This window comes from Tachypleus tridentatus, chromosome 9 (genome assembly GCF_004210375.1).
Source record: "Tachypleus tridentatus isolate NWPU-2018 chromosome 9, ASM421037v1, whole genome shotgun sequence".
Taxonomy (NCBI): domain Eukaryota; kingdom Metazoa; phylum Arthropoda; class Merostomata; order Xiphosura; family Limulidae; genus Tachypleus; species Tachypleus tridentatus.
In genome coordinates, this window is record NC_134833.1 from 162,072,763 (window position 1) to 162,085,191 (window position 12,429).

The window sequence follows — 12,429 nt, forward strand, 5'->3', positions numbered from 1 at the left end:
GTCATAACTTCATGTAAACACACCTTTAATATTGTCAGAAATTAATGGATATATGTCTTGTAGTATAGTCAGAACTTCATGTAAACACACCTTTAAGTATTGTCAGAAATTAATGGATGTAAATTTTATAGAATAATAATATTTGAGCTAACATATCTCAGTCACTCTTAGAAGCGACGAAAACTTTTAATCACTGCTTTTTTGTGTTCGAACTTGGAATTATTCCGACTTCTGATATTTTCTTAAGAAATATTACTGTAATGTGTATCACTGGATAACAACTGTTCGGTACGTGTGACAAACACCATGTTTTGTACAGTTGATAAACAGTTGTTTAACAGTTTTTTTTTTTTCATTTCTCCAACTGTATTGTTCAGATAATTTGTTCTTGAAAGACCATGAAGTTTTTCTTGCTCAAAAATATTTACCTTCTTCTTATCCTAGTGGAAATAAAAGTTATTGTTTTTAATATATATATATTTTATACTTCTAATAATTGTAACGCTGGACAAGTGAACTGCACGAAATTTGACAATACTACATGCTGGATATTTCAGTTCTGCAGGTAGCAGCACTGCAGCAGAAACCGAGAGATAACACAACTTTTGCAACAACATCACTGGGGTATAAAGGTGTGGTCTCAAGATGATTCACATGGGTATTGAAACGTTAAGTAAAAAAAACAAATAGTGTTTTAATACCCATACCAGTCGTCTTGAAAATACATTTTTACTTCAACTTAACAAAGGAATATTCTTTGTATTTATATCTAATGAGCTCTAAGTTAATGTGTATAACCTGTATGTTATTGTATAGCGATATATAACATGTAGTTTGATAGATAACGATACATAACTCTTAGATTATAACATAATGATATATAATCTGTTGTTCATTGAATAACAATATGTAACTTGTAGATTATTGTATAATGATATGTAGCCTGTAGTTAGTAAATAAGGAAATATAACCCGTAGTTTATTAAATAACGATATATAACCCGTAGTTTATTAAATAACGATATATAACTCGTAGTTTATTAGAAAAAGATATAAAACCTGTAAGTTATTAGACAACGATATATAACCTGTAAGTTATTAAACAGTTATACATAACCCGTAACTTATTACACAACCATATATAACCTGTAAGTTATTAGACAACGATATATAACCCGTAACTTATTACACAACCATATATAACCTGTAAGTTATGAGACAACGATATATATAATCTGTAAGTTATTAGACAACGATATATAACCTGTAAGTCATCAGACAACAATACATAACCTGCAAGTTATTAAACAACGATATATAACCCGTAACTTATTACACAACCATATATAACCTGTAAGTTATGAGACAACGATATATAACCTGTAAGTTATTAGATAATGATTTATAACCTGTAAGTTATTAGACAATGATATATATTACCACTGAAAATAGAAGCTTGTTTCTTTGTTTGTTTTTGAATTTCGCACAAAGCTACTCGAGGGCTATCTGTGCTAGCCGTCCCTGATTTAGCAGTTTAAGACTAGAGGGAAGGTAGCTAGTTATCACCACCCACCATTAACTGTTATATTCACGTTCAATATACTACAGTAGATGTTCCTAGAAGAGCAAAATGTTTCTACAGAACACAACAAAGGAAACATTGTTTGCAAATGTGAAACAAGGAGCCATGAACCCTGCTTTTGTTTCTTATCGATTTCCATTCCCACCACGACCCCTATTAATGAAACTCGTATCCTGGCGGCTATTTCTAGCCTAGTCCTCCATAAGAAGCACATGGTTCGGGTGTTGACTTGCAGGAATTTCCTGTGAAAATATGAAGCAGTCACTGCAGTTGATAAGTGAAATAAACCTTAGATTCCCATACAATTGTAATGAAAGTTTCTGCATATCTTGTAGTTATAGCTGAAAATTATAAACCTATCATTAGCTAATGCTTACACTGAGAATACAACAGTTGTTTATCAGAGTAATTCTGATATGAAAAATATACAGTTTAGATATGTTCACATCAACAATCGAAACACTCACGTAGAAACTCAGCAAATAATCTTCAAACATGTATCGTAACGTAACGGACAATTGACTATTTAATATTCACCGAAATCAACACCCACAGAAAAACTAAAACACACCAATCACATCTGTGGATATTGAGAAGATACAAAGTGACGTCACAAGATCATCTTTCTTGTTCATTACGTCAGAAACTGACTAGAAACAGTACGTCGTAAAAAACCGTGGGCACGTGTGTATAAAACGCTTCAGCAAGTGACATTAATTAGTGATCCAATTTTCCCCTGATTTGTATTTGTTGATAGGTGTCCTTCAAGGTCACAACGACGACGCATAATTTTGCGCTAGCCCTCCCTAATTTAGCAATGTTAGACTAGACCAGGCTGGTTTTACTATAAATCGAGCTGACCGTCGCTGGGCCGAGTAGCGGCAGGTAGCGGTGCCATACTGACCATCCACTAGTTTCCTGCTTAAGTAAAATATAACATAAATAACACAGCTAGTAGAAAACGGTACACTTGAAAATATATTATATTAACAACTCACCATTTCGTAACTTCGGAAAACTAGTACCTGAGTCTTTAAAAATAATGTACAGAACCGGTTTTATTTTAGTGATAAAAACACAAAAACGTATTAATAAATTAACGGAAAAAAATAAAATAACCTGACTCACAACATGTGATTTTCTCATGTTCCATACTGGCAACCGTCAACGAACACGTAACAAAAATACCACCATACTTGTGATTACAGAAAAGTGACGTCACTATGAAAACAACCAATTTTTTTTATTTATAAATCTCTCTCGTTCGTTACTCAAAAATCTAAGTTTATATCGTGAGTCTAAAACCATAATTAGTTCTCATTTCGTTCATTTCGGAGCTATGAGAAAAAAAATGTCTTTAATTCATAAGCTTACACTTCAAATTCTCAGAGCCAATCTATGATCCGTCATGTCGATGTTGAACTTTTAGTGTTTTGAACTACTGGACGTTAACTTAGATTCTAGGTTAGAGAAAATTTTGTTTACCATCGCGTTATTGACACCGTAAAGATTAAAATGTCATAACATTTGTTTATTTTTATAAGTTTTACATTTTCTACAAAGAAACACTTTTATGAGATATAATTTAAACTGTTTTGTCAAAATGTAATTTCAGGTTTTTCGTTAACACTAATTTATTTATTTTATTTTATTATAAAATTCAGGTAAAACCGGTTTCGTAAAACATTGTAAAAGTAACTTTCTTCTGTAGTTAGTTAAGTATGTTAAGTCAGGTGAACGTTTGTTTTATTAGGAGAATGAATGAACGTCCAATTAACAGCTGGTATTTGATTGTTCTTTACTGATAAATTTCACGTAAGTTGTATATTGAGGCCTGAGAATTAACATTATTAACAACTGTAGCTCTGTAACGTAAGTTTATTTCACTTTATTAATAACTTCAGTTGAACTATACTCACATGTAAATTATGTTAAGGAACTACAATTCTTTTTTAAATTCAAATCAAACCAGTTCAGTCCATCATCATATAAATGAAAGTTCTAGATTTTTAGAGGTCACTGAAAGCTGGAATGTCACATGAAGGTTGAATGACTGGACAATGTCACTTGTAGAGAAGTTTAATACACATGTTCCCGTAGTAACTTGATACATATTTTGTCTCCGTCAGTTCGAGAGTAACAGACGATAAAGATATATCAAAAATGTTGTTCTGTTATAATGTTACTATTTTTATATAAATCCATTGACGAAGTTTTCTATAGAGTTTTCGAGTCCCTATATCAAGATATTTGAGGTGGAAATGATTCATATCACAAAACTACCAAGGCAAATAACATCTTTAGAATACCCTAACTATAGATATTAACTATATCTAGGCTTTAACTTTTAAACTATAAATAAGAAATATGGAAAAATATGTTAGGTTTTATGTGTGGACTGGATTCTTTGCTGTAAGTGTCTGTGACTTGTTGGTGATAAATTTCAACCATAAATAATCAGCATACACTCCACTTGTTGTAAAATATATTATTAAAACGTGTCAAACATATATACATATGTTCGTTACACTGTTGGTAATCACGGTTGAATCCAGATATTTAAATAATTGTATTATTTTTTCCGTGATAATTCACACAGGCTCGTTTATTTACTTTACAACGGGATAAAGACCATGTCTCACCAGGTTTTGGTCAAAGAGATCTTGAAAGTTTCTTGTTTCAAATTGAGAACTTAGATACGTTAGAAACTTTAATATTAAACTGAGAAGGTAATTTGGTAATTATAACAATTATTTTCAAGATGAAAAATCATATATTGTTCCAAAGATTCTTTGTATGTTTGTTTTTGAATTTCGCGCGAAAGTACTCGAGGACTATCTTCGCTAGCCGTCCGTTAATTTAGCAGCGTCACAATAGAGGGAAGGCAGTTTGTTATCACTACTCACCGCAAACTCTTTAGGTATTCTTTCAACAACGAATAGTGGAATTGACCGTCACATAATAACGCTCCTATGGCTGAAAGAGCGAGCATATTTGATGCGACGGCTATTCGAACTCGCGACCCTCAGATTACGAGTCGAAAGTCTTAACCACCTGGCCGTGCAGAGTCTGTTCGAAACAATTCTGCACTATGTTCATAAAATGTACGTCTTATTAAAAAGAAACGGTTCTATTTCAATAAAACAATGTGAACCACATTTTTCAGTTGAACACAAGAAACAAACATTTTTCAAAAACTGAAGTCCCCAGTGGCACAGTGGTATGTCTTCAAACTTACACACTAAAAACCGCGTTTCGATACCCGTGGTGGGCAGAGCACAGATAGCTCTTGTGTAGCTTTGTGCTTAATTCAAAACAAACAAACAATTCTGACTCATGGTTATAATTTTGCCCGGCATGGCCAAGCGTGTTAAGGCGTGTGACTCGTAATCTGAGGGTCGCGGGTTCGTATCTCCGTCGCGCCAAACATGCTCGCCCTTTTAGCCGTGGGGGCGTTATAATGTGACGGTCAATCCCACTTTTCGTTGGTAAAAGAGTAGCCCAAGAGTTGGCCGTGGGTGGTGATGACTAGCTGCATCCCCTCTATTCTTACACTGCTAAATTAGGAACGGCTAACACAGATAGCCCTCGAGTATCTTTGCGCGAAATTCAAAAATAAAACAAAGAGTGATTAATTATTTTTTTGGGGGAAGAGGTCTCGTGCACCTGACCCTCCTGGGTATTTAAAAATTAACATACCCAAATACCCACACAGAAGAAACGAAATTACTTTGAAAAGTTTTCTGTTTGTTAAGCCTTTCTTGTCATTTCGATAATAACATAGATTACAGTTCATAGATTTTCATTGTGTTACTTACTATCTGTTTAAAAATAATATTAATTAATAATAATTACTGAAAAATGTATTATTAATTCTTTCTTTTTTCCTTTTATCTTCAATATAAATTCTCGAAAGTTAATATTTAATCTCAATAGATGGCAGGACCAAGTACATTAAATTATTTGGATTGGTTAATTCATATATCAAGGTACACAGTGGAATATCTTCAGTGTTTCCATCACCGATATCGAATCTAGAGTTTTAACTTGAAATTCTTTCAAACCTACTTCTGACCCAAGGTTGTTTGTTAACGCTGACTCTATTCTACACTGAAAATCATTCATCTTGTGCTTGTCTTCTCTGATGAACATTTACCCCACCAGTGGGTTATTTACTTTCAGAATAATTTCTTATGGAACGTAATTCTGATTAATTTGGTATTTCACTGGCTTTCTGTTAATTCTCCATATCCTTGATTAATATCTATTTTACTCGGAGATTAGTTTTATTTTAAACACTAAATGTCTGATTATAATTACAGTTTTCAAGCACTACTTATAAACTATGGTTTATTGGATAATTATATCAGGTTAATGTTTGAAATGTAGGCTTCCTGTGTGTATCATAACGAATGACGAGTCGATTAATAAGAATTCATGCCAGACTTGAAATTCGTTTTATTTGCCAGTATTAGGAATACAAAAGAATACATAATACATCATTCTGTGTTATTAATCAATCGAACACAAACATGCTTAGATATATTTGACGATAACATAAAGTATCGTCTTCTTGTCCACGATCTTCAGTTTTTCCCCAAATATTCATCTCTGTCACATTTCTGAAAAAAGAAAATTTATATATTACTGAGGTCTCAGTTTTAGTTATAGTTACCATTTTAGTTACAGATAGATAAATCTGGTCTCATTATTACTTGTGTGAGTTACTTCTTAGAGCCACGTAATTATTCATGGTCAAGAATACCAACCTGGTGGTACCTCACTTGGCATGTTCGACTTTTCACCCTTGAAACAGTTAACGTGACGGTCAACCCAACTATTTGGTTGCAGATGTTCCAGGGCTGTGTTCACAATGACTCATTTCTATCCCTTCTAAACAGGTCACAGCTGGCACAGATTTGAACGAAACTATAAAAACAAACAACACTTGTCTGACAAACGTGGTCAAACTAAATTTTGTTTTTTTCAATATTTCTATGGAAAGACTTTCTTAAGTGGTTAAAATTTTTTTCATGTTAAAATACAATAAGTATATGAATACTTTATTTATTTATAACAATACTTTAAGAATATTCTTAATACCAATGTTCTTAACATCAGTTTAAGAATATTAAATTTTTCCCGGTAATTTAAGGACTTATCAAATACTATAGATTTTTATTACTTTGTTTTACATTCTAGTTTATTATACGAAGAGTTTGTTTGTTTCGAATTTTGCGCAAAGCTACACGAGTACTATCTGCGAGTCGAATGCCTTAACCCATCGCTGTGCGAATATAGTGAATGTACTGAACATGTGTGACAAGTAACTCACATAACAGCAACATTTGAAAATCTCAAACTATCCTGGTTACTATATATTCTGTTAAATGTCTTTCTCTATAGAGACGTAAGGCCCAACATGATCCTGAAATATGAAATTATATATTGGTTAGGGTCGTTTCAATAATGGATGTTAGTATCTGTAAGCTCCAGAAATTGAGAAAATACATTTTAAAATGTTCAAATGTAATAAATATATGTTAAAAAGAAATTCATGTCGTATTCTCCAGGCACTAGATACTAATCGGTTTATGATTTATAAATGAATTCAATAAAAACTACAGTATCACAAAAACAATGTGTGGATTCCAACAAAACCTATGCTTTGTTTAATTGTTGATAAACGTAAGTGGTTATAATAGTAACTCAGTACGTGGTTCTAACAATACTGTATTATAAATACCATTTTTCTACTTGGCAATAAATACAATGTAATATATAGCGTACCGATAATGCGGTATTTTGTGTTAACAACATATGCTACTTAGTGTTAATAATAATACATTACTTGATATTAACAGTAAGGCACTACTTGACGTCGATAATAACACTTTATAACACAAATAACACTATGTAACACAAATTTTGTTCCTGGATAGTGCGTGTTATTTCTCAATTGCTTATGTTGTAAAAATACATAAAATGGCCATTATTCACTTCAAACTTTGCCTTTGTGACCTGTAAAACTGGATAAATTTGCACATTTTCATTTACATAAAATGTGAATGAAACAACATATGAATCAAGGTGTACTTGTACTAAAGTTATACAAAAATGAACAAAATGTTTATAAATGAGTAGTTTTCCAGATTTGTAATACATTTTAAAATATAATATCAGTATTCGACTTTGTTAAACCAAGATCTCTGATCAAGTCATTGAGGCCTCTTTGGTTGGGGTAGTGTGGGTTTCTCTCACCAGCTGCATCTCTGAAATTGTAATGTGGATCTTCAACGTCTACCTCCTCTTGTGATTTGCTGCTCTCTTCTGAGGATGGCTGATTTCTCTCTGACAGAGTGGATACAGGGAGCTCAGAGCAGTGTGGCACTGGGGTGATGGAAGGTCCGGATACATGATAACAGACGCATTCTTGCCAGCCCGACGTTTGAAAGGGTCCCCCATGCAGAAGTAGCAATTGCGTGAGTGGTCAGTGAGTTCACATCAAATTCTTGAAATAGCGAACTTTATAGCTCTCTCTTCCCCTCTGTACCATTTTGCAAAAGAGCAAAAAAAATTGTTATTATGAAAAATAAATGTATTTCATCCACAGCTAATGTATAAGAGGTTCATGCAAGTTATTTTATATGTGATATTTTTCTATACTATTGGACATTAAAAATAAATTAAAATATATTTAAATTTTAAAAGGTCTAAAATTTGTATTAGCTTAGTTATCACCATTAGATTCCATTTAGAAACATAGATCCGCAATCGCTTGCGGATTCTTCAACAACTATTTGAGTGAGTAGGTTGTTAGCCCAATGAACCGAGCCGTCCCTAATTTAGCACTGTAAGACTAGAGGGAAGGCAGATAGTCATCACCACCCATTGCCAACTCTTGGGCTACTCTTTTACCAACGAATCGTGGGTTTGACCGTCACTTTATAACGCCCCCACGGCTGGGAGGGCGAGCATGTTTGGCGCAACGCGGGCGCGAACCCGCGACCCTTGGATTACGAGTCGCACGCCTTACGCGCTGGGCCATGCCAGGCGTAAAATTTGTATCATATAAAATATTACTATTCAAGTAATCAAAACTTGTCCGTCTCACCTTCTAGAGTTTTGTTTTGCAGTGCCTGCGGATAAAATGAAGTCCCCAGGGGTTGTATTGATCCCCGATAAGCATGGCGAAATATGCCTTGTAGGCTTCACACATTTTAGCAGATGCTGTCACAGAGTACTTTTACGCTCTTGTCTTGATATATTGGTCACATACATAGCAGAATATGTCTGGAGAATGCTGGAAGCTTCTTGATGCTATCTCTGATCAAATCAGATAGGTCTATGTGTTCACTTAGGCAGCTAGAACTAAACTAAAGTGGTGAGCCCTGTATGTATATTACTATAGAAAGTTCTAGAAAATTCTAAAAAGTTCGAAAAAATTCTCTATCAGCTCCTCAGCACTGAATCTACTTGAAATGTTCTAGAAAATGGGTAAATTTGAAAATTTCATTACCCAGGTTACAAAGGCAAACTTTGAACAGAAAAATAGGTTTTTTTTTTCTATTTATTTTAGGCATAAGCAATTGGGAAATAACACTTTCTGCCCAGGAACAGCAAAAAGTAAAACTTTTGTTACATAGTGTAATGTATCTCGTCATGTAACAGGAAGAAGTGTAAAATAGTGATTTTACCTGCAAAAGGATTTCAGAACTTCAACAAAACTTAAGTTTGTCATTCATGGAAAAGATATTTTTAACATGTATGACAAACATGCGCATTTGGTATACAACAAGCACTAGAGGATATATGTAGCTATTTCTTGTGTAACTTTTGATCAAGTTTTGAAAAAGAACAAAAGGCCAACAAATAACTTGTGTTTTTTAGTTATAGGTATTTCATACCTTTGTGAATTAAATTTTATATTTACAATCACCATCTTTTTATCATCGTAAGCTGCGATTATAAACTAGTTTGTTTTTACATGTTCTGTTCAATGCGATAAAGTATATTTGAAATAAGTGAGATTCTAAATGTTATTGAAGAAACTAAGTTAAGCCTACTTTTTAAGATCCGAGATGATTCTCATTTCATCAGGTGAAAATATTTAACCACTAGTTACTTATCAAAAATATAAAGTCTGTTAGAAATAATTAAATAAATATAAATTCTTAGATATCTTAACTGGTAAATGATATCGTGTTTCGAACGATATGTTCACAACCTTCAAGCTCACAATACGAGCTCCGATACCTGCAAGAGTGTATCGTCTAATAATGACGGTAGTTTCATGTATTCGGTCGTTGTTATAACTTAAGGGAAATTTCGTTTATCTCAGTGTTTTACTGTATCCTAGTGGTCTGTGCGAGAAACCTCTAGGCTGTTGTTTTCCTTTCCTTTTAGTGACAGAAATAACTGTAGTGATAACAAGTTCATGGCTGTAAACCTGTTTACCAACAAAACTCTGTGTTTTATCAATGATCATAAAACTACTTGAAAAGTGGATAGCAAAGTTCCAGCTCTTCTAAACAGCATTTATTTATTTAATATAAGAACATGGCTAACTGTAACTTAAGGATACTATTTGTTTGTTTAGAATAAAACACGAAGCTTGTTTTGGAATTTCGCACAAAGCTACTCAAGGGCTCTCTGTGCTAGCCGTCCCTAATTTAGCAGTGTAAGACTAGAGGGAAGGCAGCTAGTCATCACCACCCACCGCCAACTCTTGGGCTACTCTTTTACCAACGAATAGTGGGATTGATCGTGACATTATAAAGCCCCCACGGCTGGGTGGGCGAGCATGTTTAGCGTGACGCGGATACGAACCCGCGTCCCTCAGATTACGAGTCGCACAGCACGCCTTAACGCGCTTGGCCATGCCGGGCCAACACGAAGCTACACAACGGGTTATATGTACCCTGCGGTGTGAATCCGCGGACATGCCGCTGTGCCACTAGGAGGCGATTTAAGGAAAACTGTATGTCAATATGTTATTACTTATTTTCGTTGTTACAGCGAACTTAAGAAAATTTTCTTAAACCTTCTATCAAGCAAGCTGACATATAAAGTTCTGTGGTTATGTAATATGGTTACAATAACTTTATTATAATAAGTATGATCTTTGAAGGATGATATCTTGAAGGAAATCGAACCATGTTTCTGAAAGTTTTGTTTTTCATGTGAATATTATAGGGACACTCTTTATAAATTGAATTCATATAAAGGATTGATTTGTTTTTCTTGTTTACCATATCTTATGTCGTGAGATTATAAAATATAGAAGTACATCAAAATATTAAGAGACGGTCACCATAATATTGTTGTGACTTATTTCTATAAAGATAGATAGAGTGATGTAACACAGTATTTAACACATTGTGTTAATGTGTAACAGATGAAACATATTTATATTTTTCAAGGAAACTCATAGAGAACAAATTATTTGTCAAGTAACGGTTATTTGACTGATAAAGAAAGGGTCAGTGTACGGGTCAAAATGAATAGAAAAGAATACAAGAAATCCACACTGGATATATGAAGGTGTTAAACTTGGTACTTATAATTCATGTATATTTTATGTATTGGTTATTTGTAATTATCAAATGTTGTCAATCTGTCGACCTGACAGAGGAAATTAACCCTGGATAAAATTGAAGAACATTGACCAAGTTGTAAGACGATAGATGACACTGTTATTTCTTTACGTGTCTAAACAATTACACCTTCAAGAAGTTAGACTGTGTATAGACATTGGTTGTTATAGTTATAAAGTTATATTTAAATGACAAATATATAAGTTCTAAATGGAAAAGAGGAAGTAATTACTTATAATTTCCTATTTCACCATCAAATACTGAGAATTTCATGAGTGTACATGTAGCTTTCTGTTATTGTATGTAAAGTGTACAAACATATGAATTTATTATACGAACTGTTAGGTTTAATGACAAACAAAATATGTTCATCATTGTTAAACTATGATATATGCAAAACTCTTGTTTCAATATAAATAAATGTAGACATTAAACCTTGTGTCAGTATTGTGTCCTTCTTTGTGAATGTTAGGTGAGATATAACTTAAAATATTATGTGAAAAATAAAATATGTTGTCAGGTTATAAAGTAAAACTAGTGAAAGTTCACTTATTCCATAATATTTAATAAACGTTTCCTTGATGACCCATGTTGAGACACATCGAATAATATATTTGCTTTAGTAATACAATATATATCTGGAACGCCACCTACCTTTGTGAAACATGAGATAAACATATGAAAAATATCTTATATAGAATGAACTATTTTGTCTTGCATATCAAAAATAACAGTCGAAAATCGCTGTAAAAATTACTTGATTTATCATAATAGAGCCAATAATTAAGTTTTAATAATTTCACGATATAATTGTTTTAAGATAATATAAATATAAATATATAGGAAATCCATGGAACTAATACATTAATGATAAGTGTCCTTTTCAGGACCATTTAACTGGTTAGGAGATTTAATACAGTTTTATACAAACTGTATTAATTATTGTCATGTTGAGAGATGATGATAATGACTCGGCATGGCCAAGCGCGTAAGGCGTGCGACTCGTAATCCGAGGGTCGCGGGTTCGCGCCCGCGTCGTGCTAAACATGTTTGCCCTCCTAGCCGTGGGGGCGTATAATGTCACGGTTAATCCCACTATTCGTTGGTAAAAGAGTAGCCCAAGAGTTGGCGGTGGGTGGTGATGACTAGCTGCCTTTCATCTAGTCTTACACTGCTAAATTAGGGACGGCTAGCACAGATAGCCCTCGAGTAGCTTTGTGCGAAATTCCAAAAAACAAACAAAGATGATGAT